General features: G+C 35.5%; 1 long non-coding RNA gene across 1 annotated transcript in view; it reads right to left on the reverse strand.

Moving 5' to 3' along the window:
• The window catches only part of LOC139151357 (uncharacterized), an 83,580-nt gene extending 68,163 nt beyond the window's left edge, over positions 1-15,417 (reverse strand). Inside the window, exons 1-2 of the long non-coding RNA XR_011556409.1 lie at positions 15,245-15,417; positions 2,645-2,775 (exon numbers count right to left, since the gene is read on the reverse strand). This is a non-coding gene — a long non-coding RNA (uncharacterized lncRNA). The remainder of the gene's footprint in view (positions 1-2,644; positions 2,776-15,244) is intronic.
• Positions 15,418-15,647: the final 230 nt, after the last annotated feature.

Here is a 15,647-nt window from a genome sequence, read left to right on the forward strand (position 1 = left end):
GGATGGAAGTTGTCTGTGGTCGGCTACTGCTTGTTTGCAACAATATGAGGTCAAAGATGCAAATAATGTCCCTTAATAAGGTATGAGATAGTTAACCATTAGGTGCTGTAACCTACCAAATATGAACTATCTGGCCCTTTAAGTTATCTGCTAATTCACATTTGTGTGGATATTTAAGGCCAATGACCTTTGACCTCAGTTGACATGGTGGCGAAATGTTTTGACACCATGCTTCGCAATGTGTACCAAAAATTAGCACTCTAGCCTTATTTGCTCTAAAAATTGAGGTAATAAAACTGTGTCACTGCATCATTTTTCCAATATGAATACGATGAGAAAGTAAATTTTTATTTTTTGTGGCCCTTATACAAGGAAGTCTACGGAGAACTGTCTTATACATAGGAGTCTATGGAGAACTGCCTGATAAATGGAAGTCTATGGAGAGTGAAAACTAAAGAGTCCTCTAACACGGCCAAATTTAATTCCATTGTGAAACAAATTAATTGACGTGCATCTGTATGGGGTAGGGTAATATCCTTGTGCAAAGTTTGAAAGAAATTGACCATGGCATGTCTGAGATATCTGTGTGAACGGACGGACGCATGACATTACAAGATCTAAAATGAATTAAAGTCTATAGACTAAAATTCATTTGTCAATAATAATAGTGGCCATTACTCATGTACAGGCTTTCTTAAGAAACTTATGATTGAAGCTTTTGTAAGGTATCAATAGTAGAACAAGAAAATGGAGTTGAGACATGTAAGAAAAATACTGAGAAAATAGCAAAAGTTGGCATTGCTTGGGCTTGAAGACTAATATGCCTTCAAGTCTGCTTCAGGAGCAGAACAAGAAACTGGTTTATGCTACGTACAGAAAAAAATATACCGCCAAGGGCATGCAGTGTGATGCTCTCATCAACAAAAAAGGTATTATATGAAAGGTATTAACTGTTCAAAATCCCAATAATCCTCACTAGAAACCAAGTCAAAAGTGCTACAATGTTAGCAGAGATTAGGTAGCTTTTGAATTTTAAATTGTTACAGTTGAATCTGAACACCAAATACCCTGAAACTTGGCTGAGCACTTAGCAATATGCAGCAGAGTTCCCTAAACCAAAGTCTGTTTTACTGCTTCAGAGTTTAGACAACTCAGCAGGTAGCCCTACTGAGTCAACTGATAGCGGCTGTTGCTATAAACCATTTACCACTTACACAGTCCAAACACAGTTGAGCATTGAATGATGTATTCTCAAAGTAACCACAAATTATTGTTTTACTCACAGTATTTACTTCCCCCTTCAAAAATTCTTCCATTTACATTTGTAATTTGCCAGTCAAAATGGTTTGACCAACATAAACAGATCAGTTTACTCAGAGGGGCTGCCTACTGAGTTGTATCAGACTTCCCACACCCACACACTAGACTTTGTTTTGGCAAATGTCTTGGTATAAAGCTGAATGCTCTGCCAAGTTGCTAAGTAATTACTAACTTTGGTGTTCAGATAACAAGGGCAAATGCTGCAAGCCGCGAGTTCAGATAGAACACAATCTTTCAACTTGCTGGTGAAATTTTTTGCATCGAAAGCTGAAGCTTTAGAGTAATTTTAAAGTGTATTTTTAAAAAATAGCGTCATGGACACTGTTCCCACATTTGTTTTGAACATTTTTTCACGAGTGTTATGAATTAGAAATGTAAGATGCGAATAGCAAACAAGATCTTGAATGAAAATTCATGAAAATTATGTACATTTGCCATTATGTTATTGTGTAACTTTATAATTTATATAAATTTCACTACAATTTTGACAAATCCTACTGAGATCACCCCTAGGTCCACATTACCAAGTTTAAATGAATTGGACTTGCACTTTCAGAGAAAAAGACTTTTTACCAAATCAAGAAAAAACCATTTCACCATAATTTCAGGCAATCTGACTGATATCACACCTGGGAACCTCTATACCTAGCTTCAAATGAACTGGACTTGTGGTTTAAGGGAAAACAATTTTTTGACCAAAAGTGGCAAAAAATTGCCTCAAAAACACAATTATGTAAATTTCACAACAATGTTGACAAATCAGACTGAGATCACCCCTATGAACTGTGATACCACATTTCAAATGAATTGGAATTTGGACTTGCGGTTTCAGAGAAAAAAGGCTTTTTTACCAAAAAACAGGGAAAATTGAGCAAAAATTACAATTATACAAATTTCAACAACATTCCTCTTATCTGACTGACATTATCTTTAGATACCTCCATAGCAAGTTTTAAATGAATAAGACTTTTGGCTTGGGCCTGAGATGAGCAACTGATAAACAGTGTGACCATACAGTACTGAACATCACACCAGGCCTACATATACACATTTAATTAACCCTACATGGTGTTTTTATACACATAACTGTTAGTTGTTTAATTACATGATGAAACTCCAGTGAGATAGAAATATTATTTATGTGTCGCTGTAGTTGTCACTACTATTAATACACAACAATGACATAAAATTATACCTTAACAAACATGTGTTATTCCAAAAAATTTTGATCTAACAAAATCATGCAAGTTTTTGAAAGATATCACTTTACCTTCATTTCATTGTACTCATTAATTAACACAATCAAATAAACATTTATACATACCTTAATTCTGAACGGAGTATTGGGATGACAAATTGTAATAACCGGATGATAACTACACTGGATTCAGACAAGGACACATCATCCAATACAGTATCTACACTGTCAACCTGCACAGGAAGGTTGCGAATAGCCTTCCCGAGAACAAAGCAAAATCAGTGAGAATGTACTGGCCTAAGTGGGTAGCTGTAAATTTCACAACAATTTTGACAAATCAGACTGAGATCACCCCTATGAACTGTGATACCACATTTCAAATGAATTGGAATTTGGACTTGCGGTTTCAGAGAAAAAAGGCTTTTTTACCAAAAAACAGGGAAAATTGAGCAAAAATTACAATTATCCAAATTTCAACAATATTTCCTCTTATCTGACTGACATTATCTTTAGATACCTCCATAGCAAGTTTTAATGAATGGGACTTTTGGCTTGGGGCCTGAGATGAGCAACTGATAAACAGTGTGACCATACAGTACTGAACATCACACCAGGCCTACATATACACATTTAATTAACCCTACATGGTGTTTTTATACACATAACTGTTAGTTGTTTAATTACATGATGAAACTCCAGTGAGATAGAAATATTATTTATGTGTCGCTGTAGTTGTCACTACTATTTATACACAACAATGACATAAAATTATACCTTTTAACAAACATGTGTTATTCCAAAAAATTTTGATCTAACAAAATCATGTGATTTTTTGAAAGATATCACTTTACCTTCATTTCATTGTACTCATTAATTAAACAATCAAATTAAACATTTATACTACCTTAATTCTGAACGGAGTATTGGGATGACAAATTGTAATAACCGGATGATAACTACACTGGATTCAGACAAGGAGACATCATCCAATACAGTATCTACACTGTCAACCTGCACTGGAAAGCTTGCGAATAGCCTTCCCGAGAACAAAGCAAAATCAGTGAGAATGTACTGGCCTAAGTGGGTAGCTGTAAATTTCACAACAATTTTGACAAATCAGACTGAGATCACCCCTATGAACTGTGATACCACATTTCAAATGAATTGGAATTTGGACTTGCGGTTTCAGAGAAAAAAGGCTTTTTTACCAAAAACAGGGAAAATTGAGCAAAATTACATTATCCAAATTTCAACAACATTTCCTCTTATCGGACTGACATTATCTTTAGATACCTATATAGCAAGTTTTAAATGAATGGTACTTTTGGCTTGGGGCCTAAGATGAGCAACTGATAAACAGTGTAACTTGCCAATTTATGCATGAACAAATGGCTCTGACTTTTTGCCTGATGAATGGAACAATACCTATCTAAAAAATCAAGTCTCACTTAACCGATAATGTTGATAAAACAAATAAATCACTGCATGAGTAAAGCAAATACTGTACTACAATCACTCCAACTATCCTGTACTTTGAATGTACAGTCATGGTCTCTTATCTACACTTATTGACATAACTATAGATCTACATGCACACTACAATCACTCCACTATCCCATATTTTGAATGTGCAGTTATGGTCTCTCATCTATACTTATTGAAATAACTATCTACATGCACACTACAATCTATCCAAATATCTAATATTTTGAATGTGCAGTCATGGTCTCTCATCTACACATTGATTTAACTATCCACATACACTCTACAATCCATCCAACTATCTGATATTTTGAATGTACAGTCATGGTCCCTCATCTAAACTTATTGACATAACTACATGTATCTACATGCACACGACAATCACTCCACTATCCCATATTTTGAATGTACAGTCATGGTTCTCTCATCTACACTTATTGAAAAGTATCTACATGCACACTACAATCAATCTAACTATCCAATATTTTGAATGTACAGTCATGGTCTCTCATCTACACTTATTGACATAACTATCTACATGCACACTACAATCACTCCACCATCCCATATTTTGAATGTGCAGTCATGGTCTCTCAACTACACTTATGAGACATAACTATCTACATACACACTACAATCTAACCAACTATCTAATAGCTATCTAATAGTGAATGTACAGTCATGGTCCCTCATCTACACTTATTGACATAACTGTCTACATGCACACAACAATCACTCCACTATCCCATATTTTGAATGAACAGTCATGGTCTCTCATCTACACTTATTAAATAACTATCTACATGCACACGACAATCACTCCACTATCCCATATTTTGAATTTACAGCCATGGTCTCTCATCTACACTTATTGACATAACTATCTACATACACACTACAATCTATCCAACTATCTAATATTTTGAAAGTACAGTCATGGTCCCTTATATAAACTTATTGACATAACTGTCTACATCACACAACAATCAGACTATCCCATATTTTGAATGTACAGTCATTGTCTCTCATCTACACTTATTAAATAACTATCTACATGCACACTACAATCATTCCACAATCAGATATTTTGCATGTGCTGATATGGACTCATCTACACTTATTGAAATAACTATCGACATACACGCTACAATCTCTCCACTATCCCATATTTTGAATGTACAGTCATGGTCTCTCATCTACAATTATTGACAAAACTATATACATACAAACTACCGGTACATCACTCCAACGTTCCCATATTTTGTATGTACAGTCATGGTCTCTCATCTACACTTATTGACACAACTATCTACATCTACACAACAATCACTCCACTATCCCATATTTTGAATGTACAGTAATGGTCTCTCAACTACACTTATTGACATAACTATCTACATGCACACAACAATCACTCCACTATCCAATATTTTAAATGTGCAGTCATGGTCTCTCATCTACACTTATTGACATAACTATCTACATGCACACAACAATCACTCCATAATCCAATAGTTTGAATGTGCAGTCATGGTCTCTCCATCTACACTTATTGACATAATTATCCACCTACACACGACAATCACTCCAACTATCCCATAGTTGAATGTGCAGTCATGGTCCCTCATCTACACTTATTGACATAACTATCAACATACTGGCTACAATCTATCCAACTATCTAATATTTTGAATGTACAGTCACGGTCTCTCATCTAGTAGATCTACACTTATTGACATGACTATCCACATGCACGTTACAATCTATCCAACTATCTAATATTTTGAATGTACAGTCATGGTCCCTTATCTAAACTTATTGAAATAACTGTCTACATGCACACAACAATCACTCGGCTATCCCATATTTTGAATGTACAGTCATGGTCTCTCATCTACACTTATTGACATAACTATCTACATGCACACAACAATCACTCCACTATCCAATATTTTGAATGTGCAGTCATGGTCTCTCATCTACACTTATTGACATAACTATCTACATGCACCCAACAATCACTCCATAATCCAATAGTTTGAATGTGCAGTCATGGTCTCTCCATCTACACTTATTGACATAATTATCCACCTACACACGACAATCACTCCAACTATCCCATAGTTAGAATGTGCAGTCATGGTCCCTCATCTACACTTATTGACATAACTATCCACATACTGGCTACAATCTATCCAACTATCGAATATTTTGAATGTACAGTCACGGTCTCTCATCTAGTAGATCTACATTTATTGACAGGACTATCCACATGCACGTTACAATCTATCCAACTATCTAATATTTTGAATGTACAGTCATGGTCCCTTATCTAAACTTATTGAAATAACTGTCTACATGCACACAACAATCACTCGGCTATCCCATATTTTGAATGTACAGTCATGGTCTCTCATCTACACTTATTGACCTAACTATCTACATGCACACAACAATCACTCCACTATCCCATATTTTGAATGTACAGTCATGGTCTCTCATCTACACTTATTGACATAACTATCTACATGCACACGACAATCACTCCACTATCCCATATTTAAATGTGCAGTCATGGTCTCTCATCTACACTTGTTGACATAACTATCTACATGCACACGACAATCACTCCACTATCCCATATTTTGAATGTGCAGTCATGGTCTCTCATCTACACTTATTGACATAACTATCTACATGCACACAACAATCACTCCACTATCCAATATTTTGAATGTGCAGTCATGGTCTCTCATCTACACTTATTGACATAACTATCTACATGCACCCAACAATCACTCCATAATCCAATAGTTTGAATGTGCAGTCATGGTCTCTCCATCTACACTTATTGACATAATTATCCACCTACACACGACAATCACTCCAACTATCCCATAGTTAGAATGTGCAGTCATGGTCCCTCATCTACACTTATTGACATAACTATCCACATACTGGCTACAATCTATCCAACTATCGAATATTTTGAATGTACAGTCACGGTCTCTCATCTAGTAGATCTACATTTATTGACAGGACTATCCACATGCACGTTACAATCTATCCAACTATCTAATATTTTGAATGTACAGTCATGGTCCCTTATCTAAACTTATTGAAATAACTGTCTACATGCACACAACAATCACTCAACTATCCCATATTTTGAATGTGCAGTCATGGTCTCCCAACTACACTTATGAGATATAACTATCTACATACACACTATAATTTATCCAACTATCTTATATTTTGAATGTACAGTCATGGTCCCTCATCTACACTTATTGACATAACTGTCTACATGCACACAACAATCACTCCACTATCCAATATTTTGAATGTGCAGTCATGGTCCTCTCATCTACACTTATTGACATAACCATCTACATGCACACAACAATCACTCCACTATCCAATATTTTAATGTGCAGTCATGGTCTCTCATCTACACTTATTGACATAACTATCTACATGCACCCAACAATCACTCCATAATCCAATAGTTTGAATGTGCAGTCATGGTCTCTCCATCTACACTTATTGACATAATTATCCACCTACACACGACAATCACTCCAACTATCCCATAGTTAGAATGTGCAGTCATGGTCCCTCATCTACACTTATTGACATAACTATCCACATACTGGCTACAATCTATCCAACTATCGAATATTTTGAATGTACAGTCACGGTCTCTCATCTAGTAGATCTACATTTATTGACAGGACTATCCACATGCACGTTACAATCTATCCAACTATCTAATATTTTGAATGTACAGTCATGGTCCCTTATCTAAACTTATTGAAATAACTGTCTACATGCACACAACAATCACTCCACTATCCCATATTTTGAATGTGCAGTCATGGTCTCCCAACTACACTTATGAGATATAACTATCTACATACACACTATAATTTATCCAACTATCTTATATTTTGAATGTACAGTCATGGTCCCTCATCTACACTTATTGACATAACTGTCTACATGCACCCAACAATCACTCCACTATCCCATATTTTGAATGAACAGTCATGGTCTCTCATCTACACTTATTAAATAACTATCTACATGCACACGACAATCACTCCACTATCCTATATTTTGAATTTACAGTCATGGTCTCTCACCTACACTTATTGACATAACTATCTACATACACACTACAATCTATCCAACTATCTAATATTTTGAAAGTACAGTCATGGTCTCTCATCTACACTTAATGACATAACTATCTACATGCACACTACAATCACTCAACCATCCCATACTTTGAATGTGCAGTCATGGTCTCTCAACTACACTTATGAGACATAGCTATCTACATACACACTATAATCTATCCAACTATCTAATATTTTGAATGTGCAGTCATGGTCCCTCATCTACACTTATTGACATAACTGTCTACATGCACACAACAATCACTCCACTATCCCATATTTTGAATGAACAGTCATGGTTTCTCATCTACACTAATTAAATAACTATCTACATGCACACGACAATCACTCCACTATCCCATATTCTGAATTTACAGTCATGGTCTCTCATCTACACTTATTGATACAACTATCTACATACACACTATAATCTATCCAACTATCTAATATTTTGAAAGTACAGTCATGGTCCCTTATCTAAACTTATTGACATAACTGTCTACATCACACAACAATCAGACTATACCATATTTTGAATGTACAGTCATTGTCTCTCATCTACACTTATTAAATAACTATCTACATGCACACTACAATCATTCCACTATCAGATATTTTGCATGTGCTGATATGCACTCATCTACACTTATGAAATAACTATCCACCTACATACTACAATCTTTCCACTATCCCATATTTTGAATGTACAGTCATGGTCTCTCATCTACAATTATTGAAAAAACTATATACATACACACTACCGGTACATCACTCCAACAATCCCATATTTTGTATGTACAGTCATGGTCTCTCATCTACACTTATTGACACAACTATCTACACCTACACAACAATCACTCCACTATCCCATATTTTGAATGTACAGTAATGGTCTCTCATCTACACTTATTGACATAACTATCTACATGCATACAACAATCACTCCATAATCCAATATTTTGAATGTGCAGTCATGGTCTCCTCATCTACACTTATTGACATAATATCTACATACACACAACAATCAACTATACCATATTTTGAATGTGCAGTCATGGTCTCTCATCTACACTTATTGACATAACTATCTACATGCACACTACAATCATTCCACTATCCCATATTTTGATGTGCAGTATGCTCTCATCTACACTTATTGAATAACTATCCACATACATACTACAATCTATCCAATTATCCATATTTTGAATGTACAGTCATGGTCTCTCATCTACAATTATTGACAAAACTATATACATACACACTACCGGTACATCACTCCAACGTTCCCATATTTTGTATGTACAGTCATGGTCTCTCATCTACACTTATTGACACAACTATCTACATCTACAACAATCACTCCACTATCCCATATTTTGAATGTACAGTAATGGTCTCTCATCTACACTTATTGACATAACTATCTACATGCATACAACAATCACTCCACTATCCCATATTTTGAATGTGCAGTCATGGTCTCTCATCTACACTTATTGACATAATTATCCACCTACACACTACAATCACTCCAACTACCAATATTTGAATGTACAGTCATGGTCTCTCATCTACACTTATTGACATAACTATCCACATACGCTACAATCATCCAACTATCTAATATTTGAATGTACAGTCACAGTCTCTCATCTAATCTACACTTATTGACATGACTACCACATGCACGTTACAATCTATCCAACTATCTAATATTTTGAATGTACAGTCATGGTCTCTCATCTACAATTATTGACAAAACTATATACATAACACACGGTACATCACTCCAACGTTCCCATATTTTGTATGTACAGTCATGGTCTCTCATCTACACTTATTGACACAACTATCTACATCTTCACAACAATCACTCCACTATCCCATATTTTGAATGTTCAGTAATGGTCTCTCAACTACACTTATTGACACAACTATCTTCATGCACTAAACAATCACTTCACTATCCCATATTTTAAATGTACAGTATCTACACTTATTGACATAACTATCTACATGCACACAACAATCACTCCACTATCTAATATTTTGAATGTACAGTCATGGTCTCTCATCTACACTTATTGACACAACAATCATCCCACTATCCAACATTTTGAATGTGCAGTCATGGTCTCTCATCTACACTTATTGACATAACTATCTTTACGCACACAACAATCACTTCACTATCCCATTTTAAATGTCAAGTAATGGTCTCTCAACTACACTTATTGACATAACTATCTACATGTACACAACAATCGCTCCATTATCCCATATTTTGAATGTACAGTCATGGTCTCTCATCTACACTTATTGACAATAACTATCCACATACTCATGACAATCACCCCAACTATACCATAGTTTGAATGTGCAGTCATGGTCCCTCATCTACACTCATTGACATAACTATCCATATACACGCTACAATCTATCCAACTAACTAATATTTGGAACATACAGTCATGGTCTCTCATCTACACTTATTGACATGACTATCCACATGCACGTTACAATCTATCCAACTATCTCATATTTTGAATGTACAGTCATGGTCCCTTATCTAAACTTATTGACATAACTGTCTACATGTACACAACAATCAATCTAACTATCCAATATTTAGAATGTACAGTCATGGTCTCTCATCTACACTTATTAAATAACTATCTATATGCACACTACAATCACTCCACTATCGGATATTTTGCATGTGCTGATATGGTCTCTCATCTACACTTATTGAAAGAACTATCCACATACACACTACAATCTCTCCACTATCCATATTTGAATGTACAGTCATGGTCTCTCATCTACACTTATTGACACAACTATCTACATGCACACAACAATCACTCCACTATCCCATATTTTGAATGTACAGTAATTGTCTCTCATCTAAACTTATTGAAATAACTATCTACATGCACACGACAATCTCTCCACTATCCCATATTTTGAATTTACAGTAATGGTCCCTAAACTACATTTATTGACAAAACTACAATCTCTCAAACTATCCAATAATTTGAATGTACAGTAATGGTCTCTCAACTACATTTATTGACATAACTATCTGCATGCACACAACAATCACTCCACTATCCCATTTTTAAATGTACAGTAATGGTCTCTCCATCTACACTTATGAGACATAACTATCAACCTGCACACAACAATCACTCCACTATCCCATATTTTGAATGTACAGTAATGGTCTCTCATCTACACTTATTGACATAACTATCTACATGCACACAACAATCACTCCACTATCCCATATTTTGAATGTACAGTCATGGTCTCTCATCTACACTTATTGACATGACTATCCACATGCACACGACAATCACTCCACTATCCCATATTTTGAATATGCAGTCATGGTCTCTCATATATGCACTTATTGACACAACTATCTAAATGAACACTACAATCTCTCCAGCTGTCCTGTATTTTGAATTTGCAGTCATGGTTATAGGATATCAACTCAAGCCTTCACAAATCTGACCATCTGTAAAATGTTTATTGTGTGAGTAAAAATGTGTGTATCCACATAGAACAACACACCAGGCCTACCAAATGTAATTTTCTAGATACATGTTTACTGTGTGAATCAAGATGTGTGTCCACATAGGACATCACACCTGGCCAACACAAAAGGAATGTGTACATGTTTACAGTGCGAGTCAAAATGTGTGACCACAAAGGACATCACACCAAGCCTACACACAAATGTAGTTATATCTATATGTTTATAATGTTAGTAAAGGGGTGTCCACATAGGAAGTCACACCACGCCTACACAACATCAATTATGGTAACTGTGTAATCAAGATGTGTGTCTACATAGGAAATCACACCTAGCCTACAACATTAACTATTTTTACATGTTTATTAATTGTGTGAGTCAAGATGTGTGTCCACATAGGACATCACACCTGGCCTACACAGCATTATATTAAGTATCTATACATGTTTATTATGTGAGTAAAGATGTGTTTCAACATAGGACGTCACACCTGGCCTACACAATATTATTTATTATCTGTACATGTATACTGTGTTATCAAGATGTGTATCCACATAGGACATCACACCTGGCCTACACAAATCTAATTTAACTCTACATGTTTAATGTGAGGGTCAAGATGTGTGGCCACACAGGACATCACACTTAACCTTCACAACATTAATTATCTTTCATGTTTATTGTGTAATCAAGATGTGTGTCCACATTGGACATCACACCTGGCCTACACAATATTATTAATTATCTGAACATGTATACTGTGTAATCATGATGTGTATCCACATAGGACATCACACCTGGCCTACGCAAATCTAATTTAATCTCTACATGTTTAATGTGGGGGTCAAAATGTGTGTCCACATAGGACATCACACCAGGCCTACACAAATCTCATTATCTCTATATGCTGTGTAAGTCAAGATGTGTGTGACCATACAGTACTGAACATCACACCAGGCCTACATACATATTCAATTAACCCTAAACCCTACATGGTGTTTTTATACACATAACTGTTAGTTGTTTAATTATATGAGGAAACTCCAGTGAGATAGAAATATTATTTATGTGTCGCTGTAGTTGTCACTACTATTTATACACAACAATGACATAAAATTATACCTTTTAACAAACATGTGTTATTCCAAAAAATTTTGATCTAACTAAATCATGCGAGTTTTTTTAAGATATCACTTTACCTTCATTTCATTGTACTCATTAATTAACACAATCAAATTAAACATTTATACATACCTTAATTCTGAACGGAGTATCGGGATGACAATTGTAATAACCGGATGATAACTACACTGGATTCAGACAAGGAGACATCATCCAATACAGTGTCTACACTGTCAACCTGCACAGAAGGTTGCGAATAGCCTTCCCGAGAAAAAAGCAAAATCAGTGAGAAAGTACTGGCCTAAGTGGGTAGCTGAATTAGCGTGGTTGGAAAAACAGAAACTGAATAGACTACAACATACACAGAATTATTCAAATTCACAACACATGTAATTCTATCAGATGTGAGATTGTCCAAATGAAGTTTCTGGTGACTGTAATTATCCCCATCCATATCGGGGAGTATCTCAGGTAAATATACAGCATTCATCACAACAATACTTCTCTATTAAACTTTGTACATTATTGGAGCCCTGGATGATATCATTCTATTCAGATTCTTCCAAAAAGGCTAGTGTGGTGCTTACATTTTGTCAGAGAATCCCAAGGAAACCAACTTATAACTCACATTGTTTCTGTACCCAGAAAACTGCACATTGGTGAACGGTCAGACACAGTGCTATTTTTTTGGCAAAAGAAATGCCTTTCAGCCATGAAACAGATTTACAGCCACAGTAGCTATAACTTTTGGTGATTTTCAGCATTTTTGTTCTGTATACCGGTATTTACTGAACTAGTTTATTGTTAAACGTATAAATCATGTAGAAATGTCCACTATATAGCTTATCAGCACAGCTCATATGTGTATAATGAACATTGTTATTGATAAATAAATTTTAGTCCGGACTAAAATTAAAATGTAAACAGTAACAATGCATTCTACACACATACACTTTGAATTCACAAGCTGAACACTGTGTATTTGTATATCTTTTGTTTGCATTGAGGGTCCGCTTAATACACATTACAGTTAATAGGACCTGTGTCTTTAGTTTTTTTCCTTTGGCATTTGGTCATTGAACTGTCACAAGGTCTTCAGTGTTTTTACCTGCAAGATTATATAATGGTTTAGACCTGTGACATGCTCAATGGAGCCATTTTTCCCATGATTCAATTTTACAGGACGTTTAAGAAGCCCAGCAAAAGCATTCGTTTTTTATGATTTTACGGAAACCCTATGATTCAAAGTTGGTGGAAATGACTGTATTGGGTAACAGCCTCCCCTAGAGGACATTTAAAAAATACCGCCAATAAGACGGTGTCACTCCCATATGATCAGAGTTGTTGTATAATAACTGTGGCACTGGGTCACATAGCCCATGGTGAACTGCATTAAAAATCAGTCAATAGGATTCAGAGATGTTTGCTCAAAAATGGGAGAAAATGACCCAAAAATACAATCACACAAATACTTCATTTGAAACAAAGCATATCTAAACCAAGGAGTTTTGAGTATTTACATTTCTTGATGGATTTCACAGAAATATTCTTCCAAAAATAAACTTCAAGTTAGAAGGACCACGTTGGCCCAGGAGGCACCCTCTTTGTCCAATGTAAACATCCCCCTATTTTCTGGCTCATGAATATTAATTAGGCCACACTTGTCGTGCAGCGGAAGCAAAAACGACTCCGATTGTTGTGAGTGTTTATAATTATTGAAGCCAGGTATGTATATTTACATTGATACTTCAAAGAGTTTGTTAACTACATGTACTTTCCCTTGACAAATCTGGCAATATTCGATTCGGCAGGTTGCCAAATGTCACTATTTCTCACTGCTATTGCCGGTTACCAGGCAAGCGCTAACTTCATAGCAACAACCACCTTCCCAAGAAAACCGTTTAAAATTGATAGTTTTATGCCATGATTCAAAATTTTAAAATCATACGATTGTTGTTTGATAATTTCTGATCCTTACAACTATAATTTCAATCACTATTGATAACTTTTGTTGAAATCAAGTCAGGCTGAAATTGCCGTTTTCGCCGTGCAGTCAATGAATATTGCTACCCCATTGACGGCTATGGCAGATTACACATCGATTTCACCAACTGTAGAAAAGATGGTTGTTTTTATAACGCGAGTGCCGAAATTCAAAATTCTGAAACCAACAGTTGTTTTTAAATTCCCAAATGAACTCAAGGACACTAAAATTTCGCCATTAAATAGAGAAATAAAAAAACTTAACCTGAAAGAATTTTCATATCTTGATTACTGTGCTCGCGTCGAAATGGCCACGCGTATATGCGCTTACAGACCTGCATGCATACGCGTGTCGCCGTGTGTCCCTTGGGAAATATACTATGTTAATGGCAGCGATTATGGATAATGACATACCGGTATGTGCAGGGACTCTTTTTCCCGGCAAACACCTCGCATTTGATCGATGAACTGTGTGAAACATGCAATTATTTTGAGTTTGAGTTCAGCCTGTCAGTGCGGCGTAGTATCCCTCTTTGCACCAACGGCAATATGAAAAACTTCAGCTCCATTAGTTATTACAGGTTGACGGTCACCTTATAAAAGGTTTAAATATAACTGACGATTCAATTATATAGTAGCAACCTTGGTTATTTACAACATAGAGATGAAGTTTAATACTTCATATCGCTTCATGAAACATAAAGCATGTTTTTTTTTCCTTGTATGTATGTATGTATGTATGTATGTATGTATGTATGTATGTATGTATGTATGTATGTATGTATGTATGTATGTATGTATGTATGTATGTATGTAT

This window comes from Ptychodera flava, chromosome 15, assembly GCF_041260155.1.
Source record: "Ptychodera flava strain L36383 chromosome 15, AS_Pfla_20210202, whole genome shotgun sequence".
NCBI classification, from domain to species: Eukaryota; Metazoa; Hemichordata; class Enteropneusta; family Ptychoderidae; genus Ptychodera; species Ptychodera flava.